The following is a 9,916-nucleotide window of genomic DNA, read 5'->3' as shown; positions in this document are numbered from 1 at the left end:
TCAGCACGACAATCACATACCTGCTGTCCTGCCTCAGGTATGACCTTCACCTTAAGGATCCCTGACATTGCAGATACCAGGAGGAGGAAGAAAGGATGAGAAATACAAAGGTGAAATAAGAACTGTATCAAGGTTGGATATAAAGATAAAACCAATTAAATTGGCACTTAAATTATGGGAAATTGGCAACCGAGACATTTCATTGGCAAACAGAGATATAGATAAATAAAAAGAGATTTCCTAGCCAGTGTGCTTCAACACTGTTGTCGCTTGCTCCTTGGGGTTTCAGGCCGGGTGTTTTGTAAAAGCACTTGGTGATAAATACATTGATTGATTGATGATAATAGATAAAGAGAAAGAAATTAAGGTTATTTCATTCCTTCTGAGCTCTGTGAAAGAACATGAGAAAAACCAAGTGAATCATTCCAAGGTGGAAAGTTCTTCGCTCACACATACTGTGCACAAACTGTAGATGTACTGTGAAATGACAGTCACGCCCATCATACTGTACACGTACTGTGAAATGACAGTCACGCCCATCATACTGTACACGTACTGTGAAATGACAGTCACGCCCATCATACTGTACACGTACTGTGAAATGACAGTCACGCCCATCATACTGTACATGTACTGTGAAATGAGTCATGCCCATCATACTGCACACGTACTGTGAAATGACAGTCACGCCCATCATACTGTACACGTACTATGAAATGACAGTCACGCCCATCATACTGTGCACGTACTATGAAATGACAGTCACGCCCATCATACTGTGCACGTACTATGAAATGACAGTCACGCCCATCATACTGTGCACGTACTGTGAAATGACAGTCACGCCCATCATACTGTACATGTACTGTGAAATGAGTCACGCCCATCATACCGTACACGTACTGTGAAATGACAGTCACGCCCATCATACTGTACACGTACTATGAAATGTGGTGTGAATATTTGTGTGTGTGTGCCTTTTGTCATTAAGGTCGTCCTTGCCTGAACCATGGAAACTCCTGGCTGAGCACACAGCACAACATGTCTAACCACACACACACACCATTCGCCCACGCAGTTGTGACGGGATGATGTGCCTCATGCTTTTGTTTTTGGCTTCTGGACTTTTTCTACACCTGCTCTCCTATGTGTGTGTGTGTGTGTGTGTGTGTGTGTCTCCCTCCTTGTGCAGAAAAAATCTCCCAGCGACAGCTGAGAGTTGAGAAAAATTCAACTTTATGCAAATTTACAGCGAGCGGGCAGTGACAGAGTTCGGCAACTACCAATAGCAGCGCAGATTGAAGTCCCTTCTCTTTTCTACTTGCTAGCTTAAAACTCGCTCGCTAGCTCAAAACATTTACAAAAAACATTCTCTATTTTTTATGTTGCTGCTCTGGCTTCATACAGAGATATAATTCTAAAAATGGATGCATGGAAGAATGTTTCAGAGGTTGTTGGGATCACACAAGTGCCCCCCCCCCCCCCCAGGTTAGGTAGGTGGACCAGGTTAACAGGTGGAAATAGGTGGATTCTGAAAATGTGGCAGGAAGATGGGGGGTGACTGAACTGAACAGTTACTTCACTAGCTCACAGCGTTTATTTCGGTAACGCAGTGCGTGGATTTTCCGGCTATGTGACACGCAAAGTGGGAGCAAATTGGTGTCAGAATGTTGTTCTTATAGGGTGTGTTTAATGGGGTGCTAGACTTCTGCTTGGAGGTGCTCGAGCCCCATCCTGCCCCAGCCTAGAGCTGTCAACACTGATCACTGAAGGCCTCGGCAGAAGACTGCATACTACTGACAGTCATTTTTGTTAAAGTAGCATTGCACACCAAATGATTCAGTCACTCCCACCAAGGTAAAATTGGAGGATTTGTTGTGCCAGGCTCATGTGTGGCTGTATCCAACAGCACAGGGAGAAGGTTCTTCTTTACCATGACAGTAAGAGCTGCAAACTCATAGGTCTGTATTTATGACTACAATCATTTTCAATGACAATTGTTACAGAATGGCAAATAACCTTGTTAGATGGACCTAAACAGATTTCGCATTACAGAAACTCTGGACCCCGAAGAATAATATAAATAAATAGAAAAAACATCAAAGAATGACATATGTCAGGATTTTCTCAAATCATGTAGGCAAGCCAATGGGTATGGAATAACAGTAAAAAAACAGTCCCACTTTATTAATATAAATAACACAATATCAAACGGTCTCACAGACACGCACAGAAACTGAAATGTCTGCAATGAATCACTTGTGGTGATGAACTCTTCATCGCCTTCGGAGGGAGGGGTTGGGGTTTTGAGGAGGACAGCGGGGACAGAAGGAGGAGCTGGGACCGGGAGGGGTCAGTGGAGTTCAGAATATGTCTTCAAAGCGTCCTTTACAAACCACCATCAAGTGCCAACATCCATCAAGTCAGCGTCACAGTCAGAGAAACCACTGGTACTATGAAGCGCACAAGAGCACGAAAACCAGAGAGAAAAACTATAAAACCAACACTTCGTCTTCCCTTTACTAGAAAGGTATCATCAATTAATTTGACAATCCAACATTTAAATACACTACAGGATTGTTGAACATCTGTGGGTGGTGTGGTTGAGCTATGGAATTATTAGGGAAATGTAAACAGATTTAGCACGGCTCACAGTCAAACCTCCACCAGGTCTACAGTTAAGTTTAGGAATTACCACTGAATACGTTCTGGGGAAAGGTTTTGGTAAGGCTTGAAACAAAAGCATGAAATGTAGGCCACCTGTGATGTATTTGCCCAATCCCCTTTTGCAACAACCTAGCAACACATGCACACGTATGTATGTGAATCCTCATAAAAGAACACATGGTAGATAATGACAGATACATGGCTAAAGCTGCACACACATGCACATGCAAACAAACATATCAAACGTACCACGCCACGACAGGAGAAAAGGAGAGGGAGAGCAAACCAAACCAAACGAGCACTTTAGTCAGACAGTCATCAGAGGGAATTGACTGCTGATTTGGCGGGACAGGATGGACGAAAGTGCTGAAATGAGGTTGTGGCAGAAACCCCATAAACAGACAAAAGCCGAGCCAGTCCCATTGTGGATCACAGGGGGTTGGGGGGGGGATTATCCTCTTCATCTGCATTATCTCTTATTCCTGGGGGACGGGGAGGTGGCACAAATACCTCACCCCAACATTATCCCATGCCTGGGAACGGTGTCATCTCATCCTTCGGAAAAGAGACTGATGATGATATTGTGCCAATGCAACACAGAACCCATTACCTGCCACAGCATGGGATGCCTGATTTATAACCAGTCGGCCTTCTGCTGCCGCTAAATGTGTCAAATGGAGAGACGCCCCCTCTCTTATCCCTAACGCTCGGCCTAGCTTCCCCTTGTTAGCTCCCTCCACACACACACACACACACACACAGAATCTTACACACTGTGTGTCACGCACCTCTTGTACAGAGGGTGACAGTAATGGTCTCTGACAGCTCAGAACCTGATGACACGGTTAGAGGTCACGGCGCAGGCAGTTTGGGGAAATCCCCATTAAATGTGTGTATCACAAACACACACACATGTAGACTGTAATACACACACCCGCAAACAAGCTGACACACACTTGCCGTGACAAATGCACATCCCTAATTTTAGGACATGAACTCCCCAGCTGAGGCGGGTAGGGAATGAACAGTAGACCAGTCTCACTGATGGAGGCATGTTTTGTTCTCACACTGCTGTGACCACAAGCTCTGTCTGTCTGTCTGTGTGTCTGTGTGTCTGTCTGTCTGTGTGTCTGTGTGTGTTATGGTTAGATTTATGGCTAGCAGATAGGCAACATGAAGCTCTGGGCAACTGGTCCCCAGAAGGATAGAAAACAGAAGTGTTTGTGTGTTCGAGCCACGTCTGTGCGTACATGTAATGCAGGAAATCCAGTCAAATTGGTCCCCAGAAGTTTTTTTGCAGGTCTCCACTAGGGAAAATGCAAAGTTAGGTTAAGGGAAAGGCATATTACAAGGCATAATGTTTGGATATAGGTTATTTTTAGTTTAGGTTTAGAGTGAGGTGTCAGGGCTAGGTAAAATGTTGGCAATAAAAGCTAGGTTATCATGGTTACGGTAAGAATTATGGTTTGGTGCAAAAGTTTGGTTATTGAGGTTAAGTTAAGGTTTAGGGTTAGATTTAGTAAAAAACATTTTTTTTTTTAAGGGAAATCAACTTTTATGTCCTGTTTAGACCTGTGTGTGTGTGTGTGTGTGTGTGTGATCCAAGTTGACGTGTAAATGTGGAGACATGACGTCCCAACCGACAGCTGTGTGTATATGTTTCAGCACGGGCTCAGCGAGATGGACAGCACATGTATCCTGTCAACCAGGGACAATGGGAGGCACACACCCCTACACATGCACACAGAAGGGGACAAACGTGCGAGAAACGACATGCACCTGAGACCGATTGTCAAGGGTGAGGTGAATAAGGAGAGAGCTTGGACAGTCAAAAGGCCGAAAGAGGAGGACTCTGGCAGCTTGTTTTAGTACGCTTGAATATTAATTGGAGTCTGGCTAGCGTGACATGAAGCACGAGTCGAAGATGTTCACTCAGTGACTCGGCACTCTCATGGCTCCAGCAGTGGGGCCTTAAAGAGCACGGTGACATCAGGCTGCTTGCATCACGCCCACGGAACCAGCACGACGTGGTCAGTTCAGATCCTTGCTTTGGGGGAGATGGCTGCGCGCGTGAGCACATGTACAGGCACGCGCACACACACACACACACAGTATGGCCACGACACGGAGATGGCTAGGATGATGTTAAAGTTTAGTTTGAAATTTGCAAGGAAAAAAAGGTTAAAAAAGGATTCACGTTACAAATTGGTATTCATTCCAAACAGTTAAGGTAAAGACTTCAGAGAGAGACAGGATACAGACAAAGACACAGAATAAAGACAGAGAGACGGAACACAGACAGAGAGCTAGGACACATACAGAGACAGAACAAAGACAGAAAGATAGGACACAGACAGAGACAGAACAGAGACAGAGAGATAGGACACAGACAGAGAGACAAAACAGAGAAAGGACACAGACAGAGAGACAAAACAGAAACAGGACATAGATAGAGACACAGGACACAGCTAGCAGAGAGACAGGACATAGAGAAACAGGACATGGTGAGACCAGACGTGTGAGGAAAAAACTAAGGGATCTGTCGCTGTTCCTTTCATGTGCCTTTAGCGCAATTTTGCTGCTCCTCTCCACAGCAGTCAATCCACGATCAGCTTAAGGACATACAGCCATGAAGGAAACAGCTGGAAGACATACAGCAAATCAGTAAACAGCTGAAGGGAAGCTAACCAAAGATTCAAAGCAAACATGTTATGAGTAGGACTGCTAATTGAGGCTTAAGTTAAAGCATTTCTCAATGTGTAACACCAAGATAAAGTATCTGTGAAAATGCTGTGACTTGAGCACCAGTTAGATGGACAAAGTCATGGAATCAGAAGTAAAATAGCCTTTATCCACAGAGTACATTGACTCACACCCATAATATAAGGTGTAAACGCACTGCTGATGGTAGACAATAAAATAGGGTCAAAATTAACTTAAAGTCAACATACATTTAAGTCTAATACACACAAGAGATGAGCAAATGAGATGGAGACATACAAACATTTATAGTATGCAAACATTTATGGTAATGTAGAGTTGAGGGGCACATTTACAGCTCTACATTTCCTTAGCATTAGTGTATGGCAGTTGTTTAACCAGTTTGTAGTGGGCATATTCAACCTTCAGTCTAGCTGCCAGCATCCCCTAAAATATGCCCACCACGTCCACAGACCCCTGTCTTCCAAATTGCTAATTTATCGGCCCCTGACACAAAATTAACCGAAACAACTACATCTCATCGACTAAAACTATACTTAGGTCCAAGTATGAACAATTGTGGGGGGGGGGGAATCACCCAAAGCGGAGAGCCAACCAGAGACCAGGTCAAACAGCCCTACCAATCTGGGACACCGCAAAAACAGATGTACGTTAAAGACTCAAAAATGCCCAAAAGGGCCAGTCAACCTAAACACTAGGATCCAGGTGTACCAGATGCCTATTGGTGGCTACAGCCAACAACAGTGAGTGAGAATGAGGGAGCCAGTGAGACAGGCAGTAAGAGAGGCAGTGAGAGAGGCAGTGAGAGAGGCAGAGAGAGGGGCAGTGAGAGAGGCAGAGAGAGAGGCAGTGAGAGAGGCAGAGAGAGAGGCAGTGAGGGAGAGAGACAGAGAAAGACAGTGATTGGTAGTGAGAGAGAGTGTCGGTTTTAAAATTATTTATTAATTATTTGTCCTTTTTCAGTGGTGTTGCTGCATTTCATTTAAATTTGCTTTGGCAATGTAAGCAAATGTTTCCTGTGCCAATAAAGCCCATTGATTTGTATTGAGGGGCAGTCAGAGATAGAGACACATGCAGTGAGAGAGACACAGGCAGTGAGAGAGACACATGCAGTGAGAGAGACACAGGCAGTGAGAGAGACACAGGCAGTGAGAGAGACACATGCAGTGAGAGAGACACATGCAGTGAGAGAGACACAGGCAGTGAGAGAGACACAGGGTGACACAGAAAGAGGCAGTTTGGGAGGCTTGTTCTTGAGAGGTTTGAGGGCAGTGGTCAGAGTGGATAAGGGAGGTAGGTATTTAGGGTGAATACTTGGCACCATCTGCTGTTCCCTAGTCTGCTTTTTCTCAGTCATGGATCAGCCCAAAAGGCCTTCGATTCAAATAAACAACAAGTCCTCAATAATATTTCTCAGTCCCTCTCTTTTCCCCCCAAACTCCTTTCTCTCATTCTCACTTGCTGTTACACACACTATCTCGCTTTTGTGGTGACTCCCTACACCAGATTTTTTTTTTTAAGAAATTGTTTATTGTAACTGTAATGTGGTATAGCTACGGGTAAGATACAGTTGATGGCAGGTTAATTTATCCTTTGCTAAACTATTTATTACCTCCACACCCACACCAGTTCAGTTTATAATTTTACCTCTCCATTTACTGCTCTTCCATCAAATGGAGCTCTTCTCTTCTCCCACCTCGTTTAGACCCAAGAAATGCAACTTGACACTACCTGGGGTGTGAACCTCCATTATGCAGGAATAAATCATCGACTTGAGGTGTAAGCAAGACAAATGGTGGATATGAGGAGACAAGACTGGAAGAGAATTAGTAAAAAGAAAGAGTTAGATAGAGAGAATAAAGGGAAGAGAGAGGTGAGAGGGGTTTGAGTAAGCCTTGATTGGTACATTAGTCATATTTGATTAATGGCCTTTTGTCTGGAGACACACCACAAACAATTCGTCAACACAGTAACGAGCACCACTGAGGAATATTTTATACGTCTGTTATTTGGCACAGAGCGTGCCAGCCACATTTCAACAAGAGGATGTGCTACACTGGGTTTGTTTGTTTAAAACAGAGCTTGAATGTGCTGCTCAAATATTGGTCTTTAGCGCCACCTACTGGATGTGGATGACCATTGTGGTTAGTTGAGCTGTTTCTCCACGCGTTGGTGTGCGTTAGAATCTCAGAGGGCATACAGCGTGATGAAGAAGTTTTTCCGGTTGAAATCTGGTCATGTGATTGAAAGGTTGTTGTAATATTCAAATACCTTATCATAAACACAATTAAAAAAAGGTATGTGACAAGGAAACAATAATCCAGTATTATCCTTTTTAAAAGGTGTGTCTACCACATGCCTTGATACATTTGAGCATGATCCCCCTATCCAATGATAAAGACATGCAGTTATCTTCCATGCTTGTTTTACAGACAGGGCCTGCTGCATTTCACCATTAAATTAGTAGCTCAGTTCCGTCCTCTTCTCTGGGATGTGGGTGAACGTCATCAGTGGTGGCCATGGACAGCTGCGTACATCCACTTAATCAAGAACCGCAGAGACGAAGCCAAGTCATGATTGATGATCATTACTTGCGATAATCTAGCTGCTATAAACAGGACCTAAGGTACTCATTACGTTAGACATAGCAAGCACATTGGCAGTGCTGCCCCTCGGCTGTCAGTCAGACAGATGGAGAGAGACAGAAAAAACCTTTGAGTAGTTTAGCAGATGCTCTCATCCAGAGCAACACACAGGAGCATATAGAGGTCGGTGTCTTAGTCAATGTCCTAACTTAATTTTCATGACCTTTCGGTGACTGGACCAATGATACAATGGCTAAGCTATTGACACTTCTTCGCCTTTCTTAATCAGCGAGCAAGACAAATTATCCTTCTGTGTTTCCTCCATCCATCAAGGTCTACAAGTACATAAAAGGCAAATCAAGAGCTGAGTTGCGTGGTATGGAATGACAGGGTCCAGGGGTTTGCAGGTTGCCAGCCACATATTAAAAAATAAATCAGTTGAACAGAATAAAAAAAAGGAGACAGGAAGTGGATTGCGTTTGTTTCGTGTCTTCATTAAGTGTTGCTGGATCAAACCCTAGGGCTGGTATGGTGAAAAATGTCTTCCTGGTTTTTTTTTCTGCAATTATTGTAAATGCTTATTTTTCAATATATTACATCCTCTACACTTAAAATAGCTTGTCCTGTTAGCTAATACCTTAACTCATATTTTATAATTGCGACCTGAGCCAGCAGGTCGCAATTACAGTTATTGTCGATTGTTTACACACTTGTTGCGGAATTTGGCTCATTGTGTCAAAACTACACACAAGCCAAATAAGACACAACACTTGGAGATAATGGAACTTCACTGTCATAAACTAACAATCCTTTTTCAAAATGTTATTTTTGCAACAGAATGACACACAGGTGCAGCATCTGAATGACTCCTTCAAAGCAGCAACAACGCACTGATGTACTTTACACAAAACACTGCTGTCTTTAGTACTTGGTATACCTTTGTAATTTTCTCATACAGGATTCTGTGAAAGATTGTTCCAGTACATCTACTCACATTTCAATGAACACAAAAATAGAAAGGCTTCAAAAAATATAAACAGCTTATTTGTCTGTTATTGCACGTTTTACAACAACAGAAAAACACAAAGAAATGTAGGATTACAGTAATCAATACAAAATGTTACTGTAAAGTCCCAGAAACAAAAATAATTACAGTAAAATTACAGTGCAATGGTAAACAAAAAATAGAATTGTAAGGGATGGGGTGGATGATTCATGGATCCTGCCTTCTGGTTATGTCTGGCCTCATCATCTCATCCACATCAGAAGCAATGTCATCCCTAGCTAGGCAACAGAGAAAGTATCACCTTGTGTTTGGTATCCAATGCTTCCTTATCCACATCAATGTCTCTGCATGGCAAAACAGGCAACATTTAGCCCCGTTAGCTAAGAGGGTAATTTTCACACATTTTAAATGTCTGGCTCAGTTCCCAGGTCAGGCTCGGATTGGACGTTCCAAACGAAGTTTGCTGCGGTGCGTGAATAAAGACAATATCCATTCCAAAGTTGACCACAAATGTATTGCCTAATGCAGAAGACAGGATTAAGGAAATTAGTTTGCTGTCTTTTAATTTCTTTCTTACAGAAGTTAATTAGACAAACCTATGTTTGTAATAAAAGTAGTGTTTTGCGTCAATGATTGCGGGTTTCTTCGTTGATCACACGTGATCACTTCTATCCAATTATTTCTAGAAAAACTGTGATGGGTTGTGTAGTTTTGCCTACAATTCATACTGTTAAAATTACCTTCAGCACTTTGAATGCTTATTTGTAAAAATGTCTTGCTTCGTTTTCTCTTGAATAAACTGGTTATAACATTTATTAAATTGAGAGGATTGCATTATTTTAAGACTTATACCAGTATAGTCATATTTCACAAAGTGGTTGGATTAATGATCTAGTAGTTAAATATTTTTACAAACCAAATGGAAAGCACAGTTGTT

This window comes from Esox lucius, chromosome 4 (genome assembly GCF_011004845.1).
Source record: "Esox lucius isolate fEsoLuc1 chromosome 4, fEsoLuc1.pri, whole genome shotgun sequence".
NCBI lineage: Eukaryota > Metazoa > Chordata > Actinopteri > Esociformes > Esocidae > Esox > Esox lucius.
The sequence above is the reverse complement of the archived record's forward strand: the minus strand, read 5'-3'. Positions refer to the sequence as shown.